This window comes from Amphibalanus amphitrite, unplaced genomic scaffold (genome assembly GCF_019059575.1).
Source record: "Amphibalanus amphitrite isolate SeventyFive unplaced genomic scaffold, NRLGWU_Aamphi_draft 000031F_arrow, whole genome shotgun sequence".
Lineage (NCBI taxonomy): Eukaryota > Metazoa > Arthropoda > Thecostraca > Balanomorpha > Balanidae > Amphibalanus > Amphibalanus amphitrite.
Genome location: NW_024881527.1, coordinates 1,488,061 through 1,495,694, shown reverse-complemented (window position 1 = coordinate 1,495,694; position 7,634 = coordinate 1,488,061).

Sequence of the window (7,634 nt, the reverse complement as noted above, 5' to 3'; positions counted from 1 at the left end):
TCTGCCTTTTTGGGTGCGCTTTATCGGTTTTTCGTGAGTAACTCGCGTAAAAACCGTCCGATCGCGACGAAACTTTCAATACCCCCGATTTTATCAATTTTACACCTACCCTGAAAATTTCATGACCCTGACCCAAATGACCTTTGATCTGTGACCTATTTCTCGAGACCATGTTTGGCCCGAATCGCGACTCGGCGTATGTCGGCTCGCATTAGCCGCGCGGTTGCAGTCTTCACGTAGTTTCAAGCATTGAAACATGTGATATGATGCTGGTCCCATGCATTATGGTGGGTGTCAATGTCACCTGAAGGTCAGGTCAGCGCAATGACCTTTGATGACCTCGGTTCACTTTTTCGAGTTTTACATGTTTCTAGGCTAGTTTTTGGAGCTGATTTCGAATTTAGCAACCATTTGAGCATCACAGGGGTTGTAACGAAATTATCCGGACGCCTTTCTTCCCGCTGTAAAAGCAAAACAATCTGGTACTTTTTCTTTTAACTGAGCTTGTAGCCACCTTTCATAAAAAAACACAGTTTACTCACCTCGTTTACTCACCTCGTTGGTTTCTGCATATCTTTGGAGTGGTTTCAAAGGACAGTCAGAGAGGAAATGAGGAACCCACACAGTGGCGAATGTTCTGGAGCATTTCAGCCAATGGATTCTCCAGCACACTGGCTTTGATGCGGACCAACGCCGTCTAAACCTGTGCCTGCGGTTGAGCAGTGCTTATGGCGGGTGGCTCTTCATATACCTCCTGCTTAACAAGAGCCCACAGGTTTTCGATTGAATTGGGATCGCGACTTTTTCCAAGTCATAAGCGTTAGCCCAGAATGATTGAAGGTTCTATCGGCATCACTTCCCGTTCTTTTAGGGACTTTTAAGTAGCGCGCCGCCACGCATGAAGACAGCGTGGCTTGAATCAGGCATCAGTGCGCGTTCAGAAACCGTGCCCTGATTGATGCCGTCTGGTTGAGCGCCTCCAATCATGCTCCACCACCTTCCCTGGAAAAGCTTCACCCTTGCCTATAGGGCAAAATATAAGGGACAAAACACAAAACAAGACAGATTAGATAAAAACAAAGCAAAATTAACTCATTACCTAAAGAAATTCAGGCTGGAGCAAAAACATAGGTAATAGGTATCTATGTCAAATTAAAATGAAAGATTAAAATCAACCTGACCAGGCCTTATGGTCTGACCTGGTCCTAACCACCTTACTTCGCCTAACTTGACCCAATTCATCCTAGCCTACCACAACACCTGCAGAGGTACCTTCCTGGAAAAAATGACGCCCAAGGCGATGGCTGTCCAACTTATTGGAATACTACCAAGTGATTGCTTGTCAAAATGTGTGTCATCATGCTCTTGTTTGACAAGTGATGTATAATAACTGTGATATTTAATAATTATCTCCTGACTGTTGACTGTTGAGTAATCAAAATATTCAAATAATCAGGGTACAATCCTGTGCATAGTGCACACTAATCATGTTGTTTTTGTGTAGGCCCTCTGCACATTGTTGTGTGCACTGCTATGTGCACCTTAAGTAAAAAAGTGACTGGTGGTACATGGCAAAAGGTTGAGCAACTGTGAAGTTCATGCCCTTGGTCTTGCTGGTGCCAAATGCCTATAGCTATAGCAGGATCAGTGAGGGTTGTAGACATGCTACATACATTGTGCATTGAAGATATTGGCACAAAGTTCATCTGTAATTACTATGCTTAACACCTAATGTAAGAAGCGACATAAATGCCCAGATGATAAAGCTCTCTGGTCAACATCACACAAATTTATTGACATACTTTGCAGGTACATATTTACATTCATGGCAAACACTTTCGATTTGATTCAGAAACTAGTTGCTAGTAAGCTTGCATTTTTGTAGGTACAACAACGACCATATATTAAATCATAAAAAACCTCATGGCATTCATCACATACCTTTTTAACAAACAAGTACCTTATACCTAGCTACCATGCAATGAATCTAAAATTTGTCCGCAATCCATCTATATCTCAACTGACACAATGAATTTCAAATACCCTAACAAACCTATAACTGTACATAAGAAGAATGCAATACTATAACAATTATGAATTTCTGAAGTTATTCTCACATGCTGGAATGTTGAAACTCTACTTTTGTCGTCCATTTCCATGTTTGATTGAGCCATCATATAGAACTGTTTTCGTTCTTCAGTCACAAGCTTTCCCACCAATCTTGAATTTTTACACATCATCTTGAACCATGCTCCAGTCTTTCCAACAAGGTACTATGTAACATCAAAGCAATTTTGACTTGTTACAACAGCTTCAGATCATGATAGGCTTGAGGTTTGTTACACCATTTGCCAGACAAATCTCTACAAAATGTGTATCAATTCCCAAACTAAGTAATTGATCATATCAGTATTTGCAGTTTCCACACAATGTTTCATAATACTATTCTATGTTTATATTAAGAAACTCAAATAATCCACAAATTGTTATTGAAACACTCCCACTTGAAGAATTCACAGCAATGACAGTACAAGTTTAGAACACTGAACGTTCAGAAGCAAACAAACATTGCGCCACATTTCGTATGAAACGCGCCATCGTCCTGAAGTTTCTACCACAGACGGTAGTTTAACCGCAGCCGTAGTGCGAAAACCCCTGCCCACCTTACCCCACGGCGGAGCTCGGTTGCAATTTGTAAATACGCAATGCGTCACTAGGTCATAAAGGTCACATAGGGGATGCATAGGGGATTTTACTACCAGCGCCTTTGAGTCGATGATTTAGCATCAGGGGTTCGGAGCCGGAGCAGAGGCTTCGCCACAGGGGGGTACGCAGGGGTCCGGACCAAGGCCATATATAGGTCCGGACCCCCCAATAATTTACCTGGGGGTACAGTAGCCCCCAATATTCCACATGCGGTATTCAAAATATGAAAATAGCCTTGTTATGCAAATCATGCAAATACAGCAGCAACGTGCACCAATCCCATCGTCTTTTTTCTTCCACCCGTATTTAATTGCATAGGGGATGCTGAGTATTGGCGCCGGAGCCGGAGCCGGAGCCACCGGAGCCGGACCATTTTACTCGGAGCCGGAGAAGGAGCTGGAGGCCGCCATGGTATTTCACCTGGAGCCGGAGCCCGAGCCGGAGCCCTCTGAAATTTCCACGGCTCCGCATCCCTGTTTAGCATGCATCGGAATTCGGAAATACAACACATCTGAAATTTGGTGGCCCTTAGGCTTACGGTTCTTACGCCTAACATTGTGCCGGTTTTGGTGACCTGGCGACCTGACCTGAAATTTTCAGGGAAGGTGCCAAGTGGCAATTTGTTTGCATAAAACCTAGGGTGGGGGGTAGCATCACCCCCCATTGCACGGCGAGGGTTAAAAGGAAAAGTCTGTGAGGAAAAGTCGAAAACAAGAAAATTTTCTCACATTACCGACTTTTCCTCACAGAAAATTTTCTTATAGTTCTTCTGAATGCTTGAGACGAGGTGTTAGTATCACTGATGTTAGTTGTCGGACTTTCGTCCCCGTCTTGAGTTGAGATGTTAGTTTCACAACGTTTCGGCCAGTTACTTCTCCGGCCGTCGTCAGGTGTTCTTTGGCCCTTAGAAGGACCTGGATGTTGGTGGCGTTGCGCCGTACGCGTCATACCGTTCGAAAGCTCCTGTAGTCAGCGGGAATCGAACTCGGGTTTCCCCGGTGATAGTCCACGGTTCTAACCACTCCACTATCGAGGCAGACATCGTTATGGAGCTGGAAACTTGGTGTCATTTATCCCCCAGATGTTTTTGTGATTTCCTTAGTAGTGGGAGCCATATTGGGCTGATGTCAACGCTTGGCTTGCTGATGGGGTTGCTAGCCAGCGCCATGTGTGCGGCTTCCTTGATTTTTCTGATTTTCCAGTGTGGCTCCTTGTCGATGATGGTGGTATCATCCCAAGCAGGTCTGTGATCTCCTTCAGACCATGCATGCTCCGCCACACCGGATTTCAGTGTTTCGCCTCGGATGGTGGCCTTCCTGTGTTCTTCGAGCCTGACCGCCAGTGGGCGGCCAGTCTCGCCCTTGTATGACCTGCCGCAGCTGCACGGGATTTACTCCCACTACTAAGGAAATCAGAAAAACATCTGGGGGATAAATGACACCAAGTTTCCAGCTCCATAACGATGTCTGCCTCGATAGTGGAGTGGTTAGAACCGTGGACTATCACCGGGGAAACCCGAGTTCGATTCCCGCTGACTACAGGAGCTTTCGAACGGTATGACGCGTACGGCGCAACGCCACCAACATCCAGGTCCTTCTAAGGGCCAAAGAACACCTGACGACGGCCGGAGAAGTAACTGGCCGAAACGTTGTGAAACTAACATCTCAACTCAAGACGGGGACGAAAGTCCGACAACTAACATCAGTGATACTAACACCTCGTCTCAAGCATTCAGAAGAACTATAAGAAAATTTTCTGTGAGGAAAAGTCGGTAATGTGAATTTTGATCCATCTGGATGGATCAGTTGTTTGCTGAAGTACATACAATCCATACATACTGAAGTACATACGATGTAGTTTTGTAATCATTTTGACAAGTCAAGCTCCGCTTGGTGCTAAGGACTTACCTATCTATTCCCAGCAAACATGCCCACATGGTTCCCATATGGGGCCCACATGGGCCCCCCACCTCTTACATATGGGTCCCGCGTGGGCCACTCATGTGGGCCCCACATGGGAATGGCAGTGGGTGACACGTGGGACCCATATGGGCCAGCCCACGTAGGCCCCATATCCCGCGCCCCACTGGGGGGGCTATTTATAGCCCCCCTCCCGTTTTTCTGCAATAACTTCCAAACCGCTTGACCGATCGACACCAAACTTTCAGGACCTTCGGCTGCATCAATTTGACACCTTGTGTCAAAATTTGAACTTCGTAGCTACCATAGGTCGGCCGGAAATGACGTCAGAGTGACGTCATGTTCGTCCGATTTCGACGCAAAACATTGAACCACGGCAATCGCTCCCAAGAGCTCAGTTTTTAAGCTAGATCCAATTTCTTTGCATGAAAGGACTCAGAATTGACCGCGCTATCAAACTGCTACCTCGGATTTTCAAAATTTTGAAAATTTCGAAAATTTTATATAATAATATTCAAAATTTATATTTTTATATTTTTTTCAAAAAGTTTTTGACTTTTCGAAAAAACCGGAATATATGTGACAGCACGCATGATGTTGACTAACTCTAGCAAGTTTTAGCTAAATATCTTCAAAAATGGCCAAGTTATACGCATTATTGCAAAAAATTCGCAATTATTAATTTTTCAAATCAATTTTTCAGTACGTATTTGACATCGTACACCAATATAAATGGCACCATCGTGTTCCTGAGCTCAAACTGCATCCATTAGACACCTTTTTTTGTTGAAAAATGTAAACTTCAAAATTTGACCTTTTTTGACCTGAAAGTGACCTGACCTAAGCGAAATTCGACTCCAAATGACCTCGAATGACACAGACGACATCAAATTCGAAATCTATGGCCTAAATGGACCATAAAACATGTGTCACGTGACCGACGCATGATATAATATTTTCGTGACCTGTGATGACCTGACCCTGACCTGAAAATCAAAGTACAAGTTTGGTACCCTCAAAGTATCTAGAGCATCTCTTCACGAGTGTGGAAACCAAAAATGAGCCTGATCTGACTTGTAAGACGGCGGCCAGAGCCCAAAATGTGAACAAGCCAAAATGCTAATAATTTTTACTTTGACCTGACCTGTGACGTCATCGGTGACCTCGAGGTCAATGAAATTAGGTTTCGCTCGACAGTTTTTCCGGGGCTATCAGACGCCGTTTGAATTTTGACGATCGGCCTAGTAGTTTCGGAGTTAGGAGGGGGGGCTATGAATAGCCCCCCCCCCCCCAGTAGGGCGTGTTATACACAGACCCCAGTGGGGCGCGGGATATGGGACCCATGCGGCGCCCACATGGGACCCATATGGGCCAGCCCCATTAGCGTCGCCACGGGGGGGGGCAAGCGGGGCAGCTTGCCCCCCCCCCAACCTCGGACCGGGCACACCCTGAGATCGATACAGATCCGATGAGATTTTGGAGTCGGGAAAAAATGGGGGTACCTTTCTGAGAATGCCTGTGAGGTCAGACTCGGTTGGAGCGTGCAATTCAAACCAGAGTCTGACTCGCAGTCGCCAAAATCTTCAAGACTCCGAGTCCAGACTCGGAAATGTCAATGCTGTGATTTATTTCATGTTCCTAGTTCGTTCTTTATTACATTTTACAGCTGATTTTCATAAGTTTTGGAGTGCTGACACAATTTTCGTTCAAAGCGTGAAACGAAATCTTCGCGGGGCCTTTCTCAACCCTCGTCAAATGTCTGCGACAGGCTCAAGTACCGTACAAGTGTCGCAGGGCTCATGAGCTTGCTTTAAACAAAGGCTCCTAGGGAGCTCCACTGAGCCCTAAAGAAGCTTTCAGAGGGCCCAAACCGGCCTCTGAAAGTCCCACTGGTGTCCATGTTCTCTGAGGGCCCATACAGGGATCTTTGAGCCTTCGAACATTTCTGAGAACCTTAACTGGCCTCTGATAGTTCAGCCAAAACTTTTGAGGCGACAAACTTTGCTAACTCCAAGCCGGCATCTGAGGGGTCACAGCTCACGTGTCCCTCTGAGGACGTCCGCAATATTATGTCCCTACGTAGGGTCCTTAGGGATTCGACACAGACCCCGAGGGTTCACACTGTTATCCGAGGTCTCCAGGCTCACCCTGGGCCTAGTCTCTTAGCACCCGCCGCCCACACTGGCTTCTGAGGGCCCCACTTTGGGCTCGGAAAGCCCTAAAGCACCACGTACACGTAAATATTTGAGGTGACCCACGCCGATCTCCGGGATCCTAAGCATGCTTCTGAGAGTCAGCACTGACCCTGAGTGGCCTGAAATGGCCTGGAAGTCCCAAGCCTATCTCTAAGAGATCCCTTGCCGCTATGCCGTGCGTAACTTTTGGTTCCGTTAAACAGTTTTTGTTCGCGTTTGCAGCGCTTCCTTCACACGAAAAACGAGAAACTTTTGTTCACACTCGAGTGAACAAAACACTTCCTCTCACTGGAGCAAAGATGAATTACTTCCAATTCACACTTCCGACATTCACTCTCCGCCGAATGCCCAACTTAGCTACGATCGGCGGCTGGGATAAGTCCTATGCATTTCACGTAAAACCTCTGCATGCATGCGTGAATGGAGGTTTTAGCAGGGTGATCCGATTAAATGGAGCGTTTTTCACCTTTTTCTGGGTAATGATCATGAGCGTCGAGCGTCTGCACAGGGACCCTCTGCAGTGCGTCGGTTATCGCAGCCACAATATACTATAATTCTACCAGTCGTTTTTGTCATGAAATTTAAAAATTTCGAATTTTTCTGTAGAAAAATTACATGTCATAGCTAGAAGGACACCTTTGCCACCATCGGATTCCTCGCACCATTGCGCGTCAAATGATATGTAAAACGAGTGAGTAAAGACTGGGGAAAGGCAAGTTATAACACAAAAGTTGATTTTGCCCCCCCAACCGAAAATCTCTGGCGACGCCTATGGCCAGCCCACACTGACCCCATATGGGACCCATTTGCCACC